Source organism: Pleurodeles waltl, chromosome 10 (assembly GCF_031143425.1).
Source record: "Pleurodeles waltl isolate 20211129_DDA chromosome 10, aPleWal1.hap1.20221129, whole genome shotgun sequence".
Taxonomy (NCBI): domain Eukaryota; kingdom Metazoa; phylum Chordata; class Amphibia; order Caudata; family Salamandridae; genus Pleurodeles; species Pleurodeles waltl.
This window is the reverse complement of record NC_090449.1, coordinates 586,957,952-586,975,297: the sequence shown is the minus strand read 5'-3', so window position 1 is coordinate 586,975,297 and position 17,346 is coordinate 586,957,952. Positions and strand designations below refer to the sequence as shown.

Sequence of the window (17,346 nt, the reverse complement as noted above, 5' to 3'; positions counted from 1 at the left end):
ATAGCACTCCTAAAAATAGTGATACTCCCACGGCTTCTGTACTTCCTCTCTAACCTCCCACACTACGTCCCCCCCAGTTTCTTCAGGGCACTAGAGACAGGGCTAAGGGAATTTATATGGAACGGCAGCCGCTGTAGGGTCGCCCTTAAAAAAACTGTACCTACCGCCTGATCAGGGCGGGCTTGCAGTCCCCAACCTAGAACAATACTATCTGGCAGCTCAACTTCAATGGATATCTAAATGGCTGGCTGGTATGCACCTCGCAGACACAGCAACAGAGGAAGGGCCACGCCTGCTCCAACAAATACAGCATTTATTCCATCCGCTCACACGCGCACAGACCCCACGGCAACTGTTTCTGAAAACAGCTCATAAATGTTTCCGTAGATCGCTCTACCTCACGAGATCAATGGTCCCATTTGCGCCTGCCTTGGCGCTGGCGGGTACACCAAGGGGCCCTAGGATCACGTCAGACGCCGTACTACGTGCATGGCACGAATTAGAAATACATACGCTGGGTGACTTTTATGAAGAAAACCAACTGCTGCCGTTCGCTAGGCTCCGGGAAATGGACTCCCGTCTGGTCAATTCCTATTATACTGCTCACTGGTGAGGGATCTGAACTCCAAATGAGATATCACAACAGCTCCACCTACCCACCTGCTGGTCCAATATCTACAGGTGGTGAGCTGCGGCCAACACCAGATCAGCTGGCTGGCGGACGCCTTGAGAATCCAAACTGCCTCCGTCAACGATGCGCTACGTGTAGCGTGGGAAATGGACACAGGTGATCACATTGCGATTCCGCGATGGAGATCTGCTATCTCAAGTCATCTCAACATACCACGTAACGCGCGATTCAGACTAATCCAATATTATATAGTGAACAGAGCCTACCTTACACCTGCACGAATAAACAAATACTTTGCTCGTCAGGACGCGACCTGCCCCAGATTCCGCAAGATTGGGGCGGATATGCTGCACATGGTGTGGTCCTGTCCCAGCTTGGACACCTATTGGAGGGCGGTAATTGACAACCTATCTAATTGCATAGCACAACAAATACCATTCACATGGGAGACATGTATTCTGGGACTATTCCCAAGAGATAAACAACACAGAGCAGAGACGCGATTCACAGATCTAGGACTCATTGTTGCGAAGCGACTAGTGACCCGAAGGTGGAAGTCCCCAGACCCCCCGCCAATACAGGCCTGGAGACGCTCGTTTGAGGTATGGGTGGGTGCGGAGGGCTTAGTACTTACACGAGAAGAAACTCTGGGACTACGACAGTTTCCGATCTCCACCTGTTGGAAGGGGTTCTTACTACAGCTAAATAACACAGAAGCACACCTGATGGAAGAGGGGCTAGATTAAGGCGAGCCAGTATTTATGGGTGAGAAGACCACACTATATAGGAAGACAGAGTGCAGAACATTACTGGATACACTATGGCATTGAGGAAGTGGAAAACAGCATGCACTAAACCTGACACACGACCCCCTCCCCCACCTGCAAACAGATCTGTCACAATAGACCCACAACCTGACATGAAACCAGCTAAGCCTGAAATAGCCACATAGATTTTGACCTCGGCACACAAAGTTACTATAGATGTTTTTTTTTCCCTTTTCCTTTTCCTGTTCTTTTGTTAAGGTTAACTAATATAAAAATCTTATTATCTGCTTTTATCCCCCTTTAACCACTGCAATAACCAGATATTTGCGACAGTAAAAATGGTATCCCAATAAAAGTTGCGAATATGTTGAAAAACTGAATAACTACAGAAGAACTATGTAATATATGCAATATAACCATGTTGTCGTTATTCCAACATCGTTTAATAATGTGAATACTACAGACTAAAATATGCTGTACTGAAACGAACCCCAACTATGACAAAATGTAAAGCTTTAACAAAAACCTAATAAAACAGATTTATGAAAAAAATCACAGGAGTAATCTGGGAAGATCAGTATGGTGGTGGCTTCATAATTGATTTTGTCTATTTTACGTGCCTCTTGGAGAATAATGTCCCTGTCATGGTAATTTAGGAAGCGTGCAATCAGGGCTCTCGGTGCTGCACCTACTGGAGGTTTTGGAACCAACGCTCTATGGGCCCTCTCTATCATGAAGCATGTGGAAAAGCCTGCAGCGGGGAATTGTGTTTCAAGCCAAATCTGCAAGAATTCAGGGGCATAACTCCCCTCTACCCCCTCAGGAAAGTGCAGGTTGTTTCACTGTGTGGGTTTTTCTGCATCGTCTACCAGCCAGAGGAGGTCTTTCGTCATTGCATGTATCGACTGCAGTTCCACCCCATGTTCATTAGTTGTGTCTTCCAACTCAGTAATCTGTTCCTCCATTGCGGTAACTTGCTCTGCGACTTTGCGCAGGTCATGTCTCAGCAGTGAGACCTCGGTTGCCACCCTGGGGCTACACAGAGGAGTCAGTTCGAGTAGGCGAGCCCATTGCCTTGGTATATTTGTCTATCTTACCTTGCTTGGTTGGCTTCAGCTCCCTGTCCTTGGTCATATCACAGTGTGGCATATGAAGAGGGGTTGCTGCCGTTGTGTCAGGTCCGCCTCAAGCTGAAAAGTGCCTCTCTCGGGGATCTCGGTCTCTTTGCCCTCTAGGATGTCATGTTCATTTCTTGATGACCTCCACAAAATGCGGCAAGTCAGACCTCCTATGAGCCACCCCGGGCGCAGGTGCCTCCTCCAACGGTGTACAGATCTCACCCTCCGCTGCCGCTTCGCTTCCTTACCGGAACGTAGATCCGAGTTCTGGATCTCGTTCACTATTGGCCTCCCTTCGCGCTCTGTCTGCCACCTTCAATCTTCTGCCTCCGTTTTCCGCTCTCACCGCTCCTGATTAGGATGAGTGAAGGCCTCCTCCTCTGTCTCGGATGCAGTTCCGTTCCTCTGGCTCTGCACCCTGGAAATCTCCTGCGCTCCCCGCTCAGCGCCCTAATCACTCGCTCCCCCACCAGTCTCACCTACCAGCAGCACCACTTTGAGCCTGTGGCGACCGCTCGAGGCAGTGCAAAGGGCGGCCCAGCTGTGCTGCTCCTCCACTCCAGTCTGTGACCTCTCATCTCCCCAACCAGTCGACTGATTCAGTCCCTGGTGCAGTTCCCGTGTTTTACTCTCCTGGCGGCTGGCTCCTTCCAGACCCTAACAGCCTTCCTGCGTCTTGCCGCCATTTTCCTCCTGGGACTGCAGCTTCATAGGCGCTTCCTTCCCCCTGCTCCCATATCTGCGCTGCCAGTCCTTCGCTTTCTTCCCCTGATTGCCACCTCCAGGGGCTTCGGTCAGGGTTGCAACTTATGTGTCGAAGGCAAGGATTACTGCAGGATATCAAAAGGCCCGTCCGGAGCTCATCTCGGACACGTCTAGCCTGCCATGTTGTCAGCCACGCCCCCCCTTGTTGCAGCATTCTGTCAATGCGATGCTAAGTGGCAGATGTTGTGGAGGAAACCAGCATTCACAGTATCCACAATATGTTACTGGGTTCCCAGCAGGTCCGACCAGGCTGCCAGAAAGCCAATATAGTTCCCCAGGGGTGGCACCTCTTGCCCACTGCAGTCGGGGACTCCCGGCATCTCCCTCGCAGGCCGTACTGCTCCTGTAGGTGTGTACCAGCGCTAGAAGGCCTCTTCTATTCGCAGACTGGGCAGTAACGTGTCTGGGGAAGCCAGGGATGGTCCTTTGTGGATTGCAGCGACAGTAGTCACTCACCAGGGTTCCACAATGCCGGGCAACAGGGAGGAAAAAATGTGGTTTGCCAAGGCTGATTTGCGTATTTCTGGACCGCTCTCTGCATGGCTCATTCAGTGCATGGTTTCTCTCCAGGCTTTTCTGTGGGCAAGCATTCAGAAATGTCCCCAGGGGGCGTAGAGTGATGTTCCCCCTGCAAGGGAAATATCACAGCCTCTGTTGCAGCATTATTAATGCTGGTTGATGCATATTTCTCAGGCACCTGGTGGGAGCTCTAGGAAGATGCCACCGCCATCTGTGGCATTTAGCATGCCCCCCAAGGAAGACAGCTATATATTTGAAAGTGGCCCAGAGGTGGGAAGCCCAAGAAGCTATAACAGTCTTTCCAGGAGTATGGAGAACAATCATTAGGTTTGACTTCATGATTTTAAAAGCAGCATAGTTTCACCGGATGCAATTTTACACAGAATGATTATTATGTCGAACACCAACATTTTTACTTAGGATTATGCCTCAAATTTTACATACCTGCTTTAGATGTGTGTAAGAAGGGGTAGGTAATTGGAGGCAGATTGCTTTTCATGTCATAAAAGAAAGGCATTTTGGCAGGATATTTAACATTACTGTGGTATTCACCTAGGCCTGCCGTATCCCTCAGATCCTTAATTAATTCTACTGGGATATTCGCAGCATTGGCATATTATAATGTATATAATAACTTTAGATGCATACTCTAATTTTGTAACATTGGTGGTCTTCAAATATTTCTTCCATTGAGCAATGGAATGTCAAAATGTTGTAGGTTAAAGAATGTGAAAAATTATATGCTTTAAGGTCTGGGTCTATGCAGAGATTGGCTGAGTTGTGGGATTCTTTCATGTGGAGAACTTTAATGCTTAATATAAAATAGAGAAGGATAAGATAAGCTTTTAAAGTTTTATGACTCTTCTGCCCATGGATTCCTTTTTTATGTACATTGAATGTTATTTTTGATTTCTCCAATAAAACATATTTAAAAAGAAATAGGCGAGGCACAGAGAGCAAATTGTATTGATTTCACTGATTTCAGTATACTGATCTATAAGCATGTATTGTATATACAAATAGTCAGATGTAAAATTTTGATGATGCAATCTTTGCTTTATTTTCAGTGGTCACTTCCATAATTTATTTATACTTTTTTATTCATTCTTTGTTTTATCTATCGCTTTGCTTTATTACAGTTATATAGCTTTTACTACCCCTATGTGGGATGCTGCAGCGCTTGCCTATATGGATTTCACTCTACTCTGTATAGAGTATATGGTTAGAAAGGTGTTGTGTTTGTTTTGACGCTATGTGGGAAATGTTCCCAAGTAGTGCATAATGATCTCTGAGGTGCGATTATCATGCTGGTTAGGGGCATGGCACTCTGTACCCTAATTACACTCCCCTTTTCTACCTTCTTGAGCTATATCAACTTTTACTATTACACACTGCCCCACTCCTGTCTGCTATAGCGTTTCAGTGCCTCTCTGATGCAATGCACCATAAATAACACAATTATGCAACTCTCTCATTGTGGATTGTGCTGCTCTTTAAGATGGAAACAGTTCTTTAACTGAGGCATCAATCACTGGTCTTATTTTCACTATTTTTGTTAAGCAGTGTTGTCTTCGTAGCTTAATTATTTAAGTTTAAATACAAACATGTTACTATGCCTAAATAATAGTTGTGTATGGAAAAAGACAGATTTGGGTGCCAAAGTTGCATGTAATTCTCAAAGCCAGTTTTGCTTGAGAAAGTGTCACTTAGCATGAAGAAATATCTGTATTTTGTAAATGGAATCTGGAACACCAGTTGTGATAATTTCAGAGTGGGTGCATTGAGGATTGCCTCATTATAAATGTGACACAATTGTTGCATTATAAATATGCTTGTTGCATGCAATTTATTTATAGCAGTGTTTTATAATTATTTAACGTAGGCATGTGCCCAGACATTTACTAGTGAATAATCTATTCAATGAAAATTAAGTGGATACCCACAAACTCCTAACTGTGAATGCAACCAAATATTGCAATGCCTTCCAGACTGAATGCCTCAGGAGTGTGTCTAAAGAGTTTTAAAAAAAAATATAGACCAGACATGCGTAGAGTCCCATCTCCATAAGACGTCTAGCTTCTGAGGAACACCATGGTCCCTGGAGTGAATGAATGCCGCAGCGCTGTTATAAAATCTGGCCCTATGGGCCATTATCGCCTTGTCAACGAACAAGGAGGTCTGCAGGGTGCTCCTCCCACCTCTTTGCCTTTGTGTGGGGGAAATCAGTGCACCTGACCTGTATAGAGAGTTGATGCTGCTCCTTCTCCCAGCCCACAGGAGTGGGAGCATATAGGGATGCCGGCTCCCACGCTGTGTGTATGCAGAAAGGCAATAGGAGCTGCAGGAACTGTGGGCACCTCCTGCGGCCCAAATGAACAATATTGCTGTGGGTGTCCTGGTTAGGATCGCAGCATCAATTATAGCTGCATCACAGGACTGCCACAGGGATAGGGTCAGCTGGGGCCTAGAGCGTACTGTAATCCCTTGCAAGGGCTACTGCCTAATTTGCATATTCCGTTTTAGTGCCTTAGGGCAGGGCACCACAATTACGTTACTGAATTTTTGTGGGTCTTCCATGAGTGCAGCAGTCACCACAGGCGCCGCATTAAAGTTTTTTTTAAATTCACCCAAATTCTTCTTGGGTGATCAATTAGTGGTCCCAAGGGAGATTTTTTACAGTCTTAATTACACCTTTTAGCGTATGCCCAGACGATTTAGGGTGGTAGGATCCAAGGCTGCACTTGCAGCCTGTTGAAGGCAAAAGAAATGCTCATATTGTTTTGCAATGCTTTATTATCAATGACAATATTGATAGTCATGCTTTATACATTTAAAAAAAAGTCATAAGAATGTTTTATCAAATATCACCAGGTTAAAAGTGAGTCATTGTAAGGTGGCGTCACCCCTTAGTACTTTTAATGATGTTGCATTTGTCTTATATAGTATGTGTCTGATTTTATGAATGTGTTGACACCCTGACAAAGTCAGTAGGTCTGCCTTTTGATAACTACATCCACTTGTATTGTGTCTATTGTGAGAGGAGTCCTCTTTTTGCATGGTTAGCCCCCACTTTTTGCTTGATTTTGATGTGCTCTAGAAGTTGGTAGTGCCCGGGGCCCCTGCTAAACAGGTTCCCTGGGCCAGAGCTCTTTCCCTAAATCTGTTGTGATGCTTGGCACAATTGGATGCGCTCTTAAATACCCCTATAAGTCTCTAGTAACTGGGTCCCCCAGTACCCAGGGCAAGAGATATTAACAGTAGAACCCAGAGGGCAGCAGCATTGATTGTGCCGCCCCCAGGGGTCCTGCACCCAGATGCACCCAGCACTGCCATTGCAGGCTGAGTGTACTGGGGCAAACCTAAAAAGACAAATTCAACATGGCACACGCTCTGTGTGACCTGTCAACCCTATACTGCATATATTATGGATAAGACACCCCTCTGGCAGGCCTTCCAGCCCTAAGGCAGGCACCATGCTGTATGTAAGGGCATAGCTGCATGAGCAATATGCCCCCACTGCGTCCCTGCCAAACCTAGGACATAGTGAGTGAACAGAGTAGCCATTTTAAATGCATGTACTGGACACTGGTCGAAACACGAGTTTCCCAGTTACATGATGGCTACTCTGCACCCTGGTTTGTTTGGTATCAAACAACTCAGAATGATAAATCCAAAACTGGTGCCAGTATTGGATTTATCCCTAAATGTACCCAGGGGTCACCTTAGAGGTGCCCCCTGCAAAAGCTAACCCTAACTGACAGAGTTGCTGACTGGTTTCATCTAGCCTGGCACTCCAGACACCCAATCTACAAACCTGGGAGAGAGCCATGGCTCTTTGGTTTGTAAGACAATGCCCTTCCTGGGTGGAGGAGCAAACCCCCCCCCTCCCTCAGGAATGTGCAACACCCTGGCGGTGAGCTTCAAAGGGCTACAGCTCCTGAAACTCGAGCTCCAGCCCTGCTGCTAGCAGCAGAGGGCTTCCCCCCCCTTTGGGTAGGAGCCAGGGCAGGAAACCAGACAAAGGGTAGGAGGAGTGGCCTCACTGAGCATGCACCATCCCTCAGGGCAGGCATGCAAAGTGGACTCTCTGATTCAGTTTTCTTCATCTTGGAATGGAGGAAAACGGTCAATGAGGTTTATGGAATTGACCCTTCCCACAGGAAGGGGTCACTGTAGTGGTTGTAGCTCCCAAGGGTAAGTGTCTCATTGGATACTACCAAGTTCCCCCTAAGACGCCCACTAAATTCAGTATTTATTGGGCTCCCCTAGACCAAGGATTTAGATTTGAAAAGGATCCCAAGAAAACGAGAAGACCAGCCCCAAAAATCCGCCAGGAAGAGAACAGAGAACCTGCTGCACCATAAGAGGCTCCAAGACCCCTGCTTTCCGCCCTAAAAGTCATGACAATCGCGACTGCGGAGGAGCTGAACACTGGACGGACCCCAAAAAAACTCAGGGGTCCTCCAGGCATCAAAGATCACCCCAGATCTCCCTCCGAAGTTGAGGCACTACTCAAGAAAAGCAAGAAACCTGCAAAGGACCAACACACCAGTGAGGGTCACTTCACTGAATCGACGATATCTCAGCGACCGGGAGTCACAGCCAGACTCGATGACACATCAACGACCGCCCGAAAGTGCCCCACAACTCTGCCAAGTTTGGTGGCACTGTGCCCTCTAATGGCTGAGATACAGCAATACCCTGGGTACTGGTCAGCTGACACTGGACCAGTGAAAAACCAACTCCCCCAGAGCTGAAAAAAGGATCAGGAGGAAGCCCCACTCGAGGGACTTCAGGAACACCCTGGACCTCCGACCAGAGTGCCCCGGTTGTCCTGTAAGTCGCCCACAAAAGAGACTCACCTCTGGCTCCAGTGGACTTCGTTGCGCACAGCATCCAAGACCTCGAAAACACCCTGCGACTGGCCGCCCTGGGCCTTTCTTCGTGGGATCTGCTGTGTGCCCCATGTCCCCAACCTCTTGCGACCTCATCAGCCCAAGGGGAACCCCAGGCACCACCTTTAAATCTTTAAATCAGCTCCTTCTCCAAGTGGCCCCTCCAGGTGGCCTTGTACCTGTGCCAAGAACCTCTCCAATGCTGCTCCTGCCGGAACCGGGAGCTACTTGAGACTCTCTAGTTGGCACAGTGTGCCCACCGACTGTTGCGACCACCCTGCAAAAGAAGAGACTGGTAACTTAACTGTGCAATTTTAATGCATTTTTAAAATTGACTGCCTATTGATTCCTATGGTGCGTAATTACGCACAGAAAGACTAACTTTGGTAAAACTTTCAAAAGTCATAACAAGAAAAGTACTTAACTTATTCTAAATATCTTGGTCTTAAAATGTATATAAAAGTCTGAAGTATTTTTTATGAATTCTAGTCTTGAGTTATTCATGATTGGATTCGTGAGTGCAGCAAATACTTAGCACATCTCCTGGATTAGCCTAACTGCTCGACCAGCTCCCTTAAAAATTGGAGCATTGGTGGTGTGATTTTTACCTCTGGAAACCAACGTGTGGTTGCTGAACCCTCTGGATAGTGTTCTCGATTTGGTATGCTGCATAGAGGGCCAGTCTCCAACAGTGACACCCTGACAAAGTCAGTAGGTCTGCCTTTTGATAACTACATCCACTTGAATTGTGTCTATTATATGTGGGGTTGTGGCAGCTTTCTGGTTCAGGGCCCGCTAGGTGTACTGTCTGTTACAATGATGTTTTGTAAATTACTATGTAGTAGTCCTTGCATGGAGATTTTAAAATTTGCATATTCTACTTGCAGGGCCCCAGACAGGGTAGGTTCACCACTGATGTGTTCCTAATTGTTTACAGGGCAGCAGTTCCGATTGTTTCCAGGCCCCACAAATTTATTTTTCCTTTTAACTGCCTTAAGCCTTTTCAGGGGATTAATTAGTGGCCATGGCAAAGTTTTTACACAGTTTAAAGCACACCTAAAACCTCAGCTTTTGCTCCTCAGAGGCTGTGGGGACCCTTGTTGATGGGTCCTGTTCAGCCTGTTGAAAGTAATAGAAAGACATATGCTCGGGTTTTATTTAAATTGTAGTTCTTTGTTGAGAGTGACAAAATTAACAGTGTTTCTTTGTATGTCTTAATGAAGGTCAGTGGGATCTTTTCATTATCATCACCAGGTTAGCAATGAGTCATTGCAAGTTCTAATGAAAGTCATTGTCTTTTGCAGCTTTAATGGTGATGCACTGGTCTGTTACGATGTTTCTGCTTTTATGAATGTGGTGACACCCTGACATACCCAGTAGGCCTGCCTTTTTATAATGCCACCCCTTTATACTGTGTCATATTTGAAGGGTGTAACATGATCTTAGGGTTCAGGGCTCCCTAGGGTTGTGGACTGTTAGGAGAGTGTCACCATGAATGTTTCCACCTGCTCACATGTACATATTTGTGAATTACTACTTAGTGTGTGCATAATAAACTACTTTTTATTTTTCATTAGTTAAATGACTGTCTGGCCAATGATTTATTGAGTGTTGTTTGTTGCATTCCTGTAGACTTTGGGTATTAACCTACACCATTTCCCTCAAGCAGGACTTGGACTGCTCTGCCTTGATACCCTGAGACAGTCAAGTGCTACAATCTGGCACTTGGTTTCCAGTAGATGGAAGGTTGCAATGTATTACCTGAGAAGGACTCCCACCCTTCCCAAAGAATACCCATTTTATTACATTGGAGGGGGCTGGGTGCCCTGCGCCTCTAATCCCTGCTGTGCCAGGGGCGGGGGGGCAGTTGCTTGAGGGCTTTTGGTATATGCTCAATTTAAAATATGATAAGAAAACACATAATATTACTGAAGAAAACACATTTTAGACTGACGTTTTAGTTAGATATGATAATAAGATCCTAGCTTACATTTATAACAAAAAAGAAATTCACTGAAAAAAACAAGGATTTAAGTGACATTATAGTTAGGTGATAAGAACTACCGTTTAAAAACTGAAAAACCACGGAAACTCACCAGTCGTAGTTTAGTGAACTAACTATAACTTGCACCACTCCGTCATACTCTTTTAAAGCTTAGAGGTACTCTGTGTACACATGTGGGTGCAAAGAATGTAAACAGCGTAAACCCTGAAGGGGACATGGTTGTGCTTGTTGAAAGTTATATGCTGCTCCCTTTACGAACCAGTTAACTCGTTGGTGCAAGTAGTACACTGTGTTGAACAAGGTACAGACTGAGCACACCTAATGTGAGTTGCAGAGGCATGTTTCAAATTAGGTTGTGGCGTTAAAGATAAAGCATTTTGCAAATAATCTGTGAGAAAAGCCAAAGCTTCTGTTGACACTAGATTATTCACTAGTGGATGTCTAGGTACATGCTAAATAGTGTAATACAGTGCTATAAATAACTTGTATGTAACAATGACATTTATAATATGTGGATGTTTATTTCCAAAACGTTGCTGAACATTTTGAGGCGTTACAGATTGTTGAATAATATAGAATGTAGGATAAACCTACTTAAAGGTAGTTTAACTCATGACCTTACAGCCATGCTTACAACCCACTCTGTGACATGGGCTCATCCTAAACATGTGTGAAGTATATTGTACAAAACTATGGATGGTGGTCCATACGACCTTGCAGAAAACATCTTCAGTGGCAAATGCATACATGTCAACTTCTTTACTTAAATTTGTGGGTCATGTGAAGTCTTTGAGAGAATGATCCTGTTACGGTAAATAGAGTACAAATAACATCATTAGAGGGTGTTCAAGGTTTCAAAAGGGGGTGACCTCATTAAATTCTACGGAGACACTTTGTTTGTTTAGTAGGCGAATACCGGTATGAGGGTAAAACCCACCAAATGTGGGTAACTTGACAGATATGCCATGTGCCAAGCATGTGGTCAAAGGTTATGTCAAACATTACTTGATTGGTGAGTTAAGCGGAGCTCATTTCTTCTGAGTGGTCACAGAGGAAGCACTCTAAAAGTATAGAACTGTGCAGAAGCATGTTTTTTGTTTTTTTAAATTGTGACCTTAAGAGTTCCAGTTCCCAAAAAAGCTTTATTCGGTACTTAGACCATCAAAGTTAATACCGTGCATCATATTACATAATTAATCACACTATAACACATATAAAAATCTTACTATTAAAATTCAAAAAATGTATTAATGAAACCACCTTAAAAATCATAATAAGAACGTTTCAAGATGCTTGATACCAGTACACCGGGGATACCTACACAAGATTTAAGAAATGTATCAACTAGACGTCTTGTGTCCCTCACTCGTTGATCTTTCTCTGGGGAAACAGCCATGACAATAATTCAATTCATCAGCATCATTCTAGTTGATAATAATTGCAAAAAGGTATATGCATTGTAATACCCATATTAATAATGCCTTATACAGACTAGTTTATATTGCTCACAGTTAATACACTACTACAGTAACAAAAATAACTTACAAAAATCAATCAATGTTATTCTCATCATCAGAAACACAGCTATAATGACAATTTTAGTTAATCCTTAAGATACACACACAAGAATAAAAACCAACATTTGATAAAACAACTAAGACACATTTGATAACCATACCTAAAACTTCAGTCAAAACCCATTTATCAATAAGGAACACGCAGATAAAGCACATTACACAAAATAATATCCTTTTTGCATTTATCACAACCTGGGAACACAGTACGTTGATGTAAATGATTTTTTAACTCCACGCGCTTTATCCAGATATTAAATAGAAATGATTGATGGAAAATACACCTGGAATTGATGCACCAGGCCTCAAAATACACTGGGTATCATAACGTTGGGTGACCCTAGCCTTAAACATAATGGACAAAGCCATTTCCTACGCAGATCACTGTACTCTGGGCATACAAATATTACATGCTCTATTGTTTCGGGGGCTGATCCACATACCGGGCACGATATAGATGCTGGATCTCCTTGCTACTTTGCTGTAACTGCTCTAGTTGGAAAGCTACCAAGTCTAAATCTCACATATAGGCACTTAGCCAGTGATGGAGTAATGAGATCCAAATTGGGTTCAAAAGCCGAGGCTGCTTTAAATACAAATGCCCTATTGTCTCACTATTATTAATATAATTATTAACGTAAGACCAAAAACCCGTTTTAAAAAGTCTTGCATCCCTTTTGAAGTAGACCGTGGGGCATCCCAAATTCTAGATAATCCCAACTTCGTAACCACCCTTGTATAAAACTTAACCCTGGGATCTTTGCTGCTTCCTTATGGGCTAGCAGATCTTTCAAAGAGTCCCTCTAATCCTTTAATTCAGGAGTCGACCATATCCGGATCCAAAACTGCAATTGAGCCAGATCAGCCACTTGTCTCAGACCCAGATCAAAAAACAGTGGAATGACAGGGGTACTTACTGGTACAGAAACCAGAGCTCTAAATAAACGGTTTTTTGCCACCTGCAGCTTTTGCAAATCAACATAACCCCAGATTTCTGACCCATATAGGACAGCACTATGGACTTCAGTCCTATAGGCCTCTATTGCTGGAGAAATTGAATGGGAGAAGGTATTCTTTTGAAATTGAAGTCTGGCTTTCATCTATTTGAGATTAACAATGAGCCTTTAATGATCTGCGACCCCCAATCATATTTATCTATCAGGGCCACCCCTGTACCAGCTTTAACAACATGGCTTCTGCCTGCATTTTTGCCGTAAAACATAAACTTGATTTTGGTCGTATTTAATTATAGACCCCTGTTTTCACAAAACTCCATAAATGTATCCAGCAGAATTTGCAGGCCCAATGGGAATCTAGGTATTAAAGCCAAATGATCGGCGAACAATAATATGGGTATTTTAGTCCCATTCAAAATTGGAGAGTTTTAATACATTCCAATAGCGCCTTAACCACATCATTGATGTATAATGTCAACAGGGTAGGTGCCAGTACGCACCCTTGGCGCACCCCCTGTGAAATGGCAATGTGCTTTGTCAATTCTCCATTACTTCCCCACTTCACCTACGTAAAATTCACCTCATGCAGTCTAATTATAAGCACTAATAAGCTCTTCGGGACCCCCAGGCGTTCTAATACACTCCAGAGTGTTTCACGCAGGACCCAAAAGTTATGACCAGCAGAGGTTGTTGCAAGGGCTAGTGCTCACCACTAGAGGCCATGTGGAGTGGTGTCGTAAGTACTTAATTTGAGATGGTGGTTGTCAGCGGGCGGCACCACCACTTACTTGTGGGAGTCAGCACTCTTACAAATTGGGCCCAAGGGCAGCATTTTCCTGTCCTCTAATGTGTAAGTTTAAAAAAACGCATGGTTCTTTTTTTGGCCCTCTGGATAATGAAGATCTAGCCATTATTATTACAGGTGTTGTCCTCATCTCTGGGTGTGTGCAGCACTGTAGAGTCTGTTAACTTCAGCCAAAGTTAATTGTACAAACCGTCACTTGTGCAACAGCCTTGGTCTTGAGTTTTAGTTCCGGTCTGTGTCCCACCAGCTCGGCAGCATATATTGCACAGTGAAACCCTGCGCAGTATGAAGCCACATCGTGCTGAAATACCAATATCTGCCTCTGCCTTCACCATTTCGCGAATGTTGTCACTCATCAGACGGGGGTTAGCACTGTGGGCTTAGGACTTGACACAAATGCTCACACACACAGAGGAAGCTACAGAGTAGTGCAAAGAGCAATTTTGTTCTTCTCCTCCAATCTACTAGAGGATTGGAGATCCCTGGACATTCTCCATTGCCTAGCCTCCATTTCATCACGAGGTTATCAGCAGGTGATCACTGCAAGTCAGAGACCGTAAACAGTAAGTGTACAGATCAGAGAAAATGAAAAGACCGGACACTCGAAAGTGTTTGATTCTCTTTGAATTTGCTTCAGCACTTACTTTTGTCTTGTATTGTTTTCTTTAGAGGAGTAGGTGCATGGCTGCATTTCACTAAAGACCTTGAAACCAGTCTCCCTCGCCCTCTTGAACCAGAATGTATAATCCTCGAAAGCAGTGGTTCCCAACCTTTTGACTCCTGAGGACCCCCACAGACTCTTGACTGGAAGCCGGGGACCCCCAAGCAACTTGTACAATTTAAATTTCAAACATTAAAACAATAATTTGCAAACAATACACAAACAAGTACACACCAAACAAATACTCGAATTATGAAAGATATCATGATTTTATATTGAAAAAATATGCAAAAATGTAAACATTTTAATGGAAAGGTTGGTGCTGCATCTCCACGACTAACTTTTACATGTTTGGTTTTATTGACTCCTCTTGGTGCATTTCCCAAGTGATTTCTGTGTTTATCTTTTAGGTAGATAAGATCTCAGAAAGTTTTTTTTCCTATGTGGTGGGGAAAGCAAGTAAAACCATAAGGATCTTTCATCTCTCCATAGACTCTCTGTCACATGTAATTCATTTGTTTTATCGCACCTCTCATATCAGTGTGGGATTTCGGAGTACTTTACAAGGGACTACAAGGTGTAGGATTCACATGTCATCCACACAGGTAGGCATTTTCTGAGAGTGCTTGATATGAAGAAGCACAAACTCAGGATTCAGAACATAACACAATAGTTAGCATTGCCTTTTAGCAGCATAAGGAAAATGAAAGACTGGTAAGAAACATAACTTTCCAACTTGTACCATGCAGTTTGCATGCAACTCTTTGATGGCAATTAGTAGCTCACTGTGCTAGGTTACAATTGTAACTGAAGAACTGCTCAGTAACAAAAGAATCTCTGTGGCAAAAACAGTAACCCACAGTGCTATTCATACTAAATAATGTTCTTTGCATTATACATGTTCTTTGCAGCAAGCATATTAACCATCTGTGCTACCTTAGACGAGTCATAACTGCACTGGACAAAACTCCCATCTCTTTCCAGCATTAATCACCAGAGTTATCTTGACGCTTTTATTTTTGCCCAAACGATGCTTGATGTACAAGGAACTTTGCAGTGCTTTTAACACTGCTGTACTAAGGAAGTAATAAATATAAAATACACACTTTTCTGTCAGGGGTCCCAGCTGGAGAAGTGCCTTCCTGCCAGCCCAGGCCTGAAGACCCCCTGGGAATATGTCACTGGCCCCCGGAGGAGCCACGGACCGCAGGTTGGGAATCGCTGCTCTAAAGCAGTGGTGCCCAACCTTTTGACTTCTGTGGACCCCCACTTTATCATTACTAGTACCCGGGACCCCCACTGAATCATAATTGGAATCCGGGGACCCTCACGGAGTCATTACTGAAAGCTGGGGACGTAATCTGTTAATATTATTTAATTTTCTAAGCAGTCGCTGAGCCCCTGAGAAGGTTTTGTGGACCCCCAAGGGTCCCCGGACCACAGGTTGGGAACCACTGCTCTAAAGCATCGAGCACTGCTCTTCTTGAATCTGCCCACCTAGGATAGAAACATTTTGGAGAAAGGAAACTGTCTTATAGTACCCAAGAGAGAGGCAGATAGAAGTGAAGAGAGATAAACAAAGTGAGACAGAGAGAAAAAGGATGAGAGAGAGGGGTGAAAAAGATGGATAGAAAGTCAGGGAAGAAAGCAGCAGAAGAGGAAATAATAGTGGCAGAGAGGACAGGAAAGAGAGAAATGAGGAAAGTGGCAAGGGGGAAGTAGGAGATTTAGAGGCAGAGAGGCAAGCAAGTGGGTAGAGAGGAGAAATGGAGGGAAAAAGGAACACTTGGAAAGACAAGGATAGAGGGAAAGAAAGAGAGAGGAGTTGTACGTTTATAGTGTGCATGTTGAAGGTAAAATGTGCATTTCAGTGAAGTATTCAGACATCACTTCATTTCTGAGCAAAGAGTTGGGAAAGAGGGGTGTTCCTTTCACAAAATAACTTTGTTTTAATATAAATTCAGCTTTAATATTTTGACTAATAGGCCCTTGGTTTATCTGAAAGGGAACTAATGAACTCTTTCAATGCTTTTCATAGCTCCCACAAACACTACTTCCTAATAGCAACAACTCATTCATGTGTATACTGAAAAATTAGGGACCTGATGCAAACACAAGATCAGTCAAATGAGTTTGCACCAAACGGAAGCAGTCCTAATCTATTGTATTTCAGTAAATTGGAACAGAAAGGGCTCTTTTGCACATGCACTGAGGACCGCCACCCTTAGTTATTAACAAGCAGCAGCAGGCAGTTTACTCTGCTCTCCTATCTTTCATGTTATGAATTTTGAAGCTGAAATGTTGGTCAATGTGGCTTGAGAGTGTACAAGGTTATAATATAAAATACATAAAAAGAAAACCATTAAAACCCATAACCATACCAAAATAAAACCCACCCGGAGGCTGAGGGTACACAATACAAAACAAAAGTCGAGTTAAAACATTTGAGATTGCCTGAACTGTAATGCACATTTAAGGATGATAGCAATACCCAAACAGACCTTAGGATTTGGGAGGGACTGTAAATACAGGAGAGCCAGGATATGGCGAGAGATAAAAGCATTCCTTCTCCTCAAAAGAAACAAAAATCTCCTGGCATAGCTGTTATAAAACCCACAGAAAAAGGTAAAATGAGCTAGGGTGTGCAGGG

At 43.9% G+C, this 17,346-nt stretch overlaps 1 protein-coding gene across 2 annotated transcripts in view; it reads left to right on the top strand.

Annotated features, from left to right (window-relative positions):
- MINDY4 (MINDY lysine 48 deubiquitinase 4) overlaps positions 1-17,346 on the top strand; it is a 680,820-nt gene that overhangs the window by 166,992 nt on the left and 496,482 nt on the right. The gene's annotated exons all lie outside the window — the stretch shown is intronic.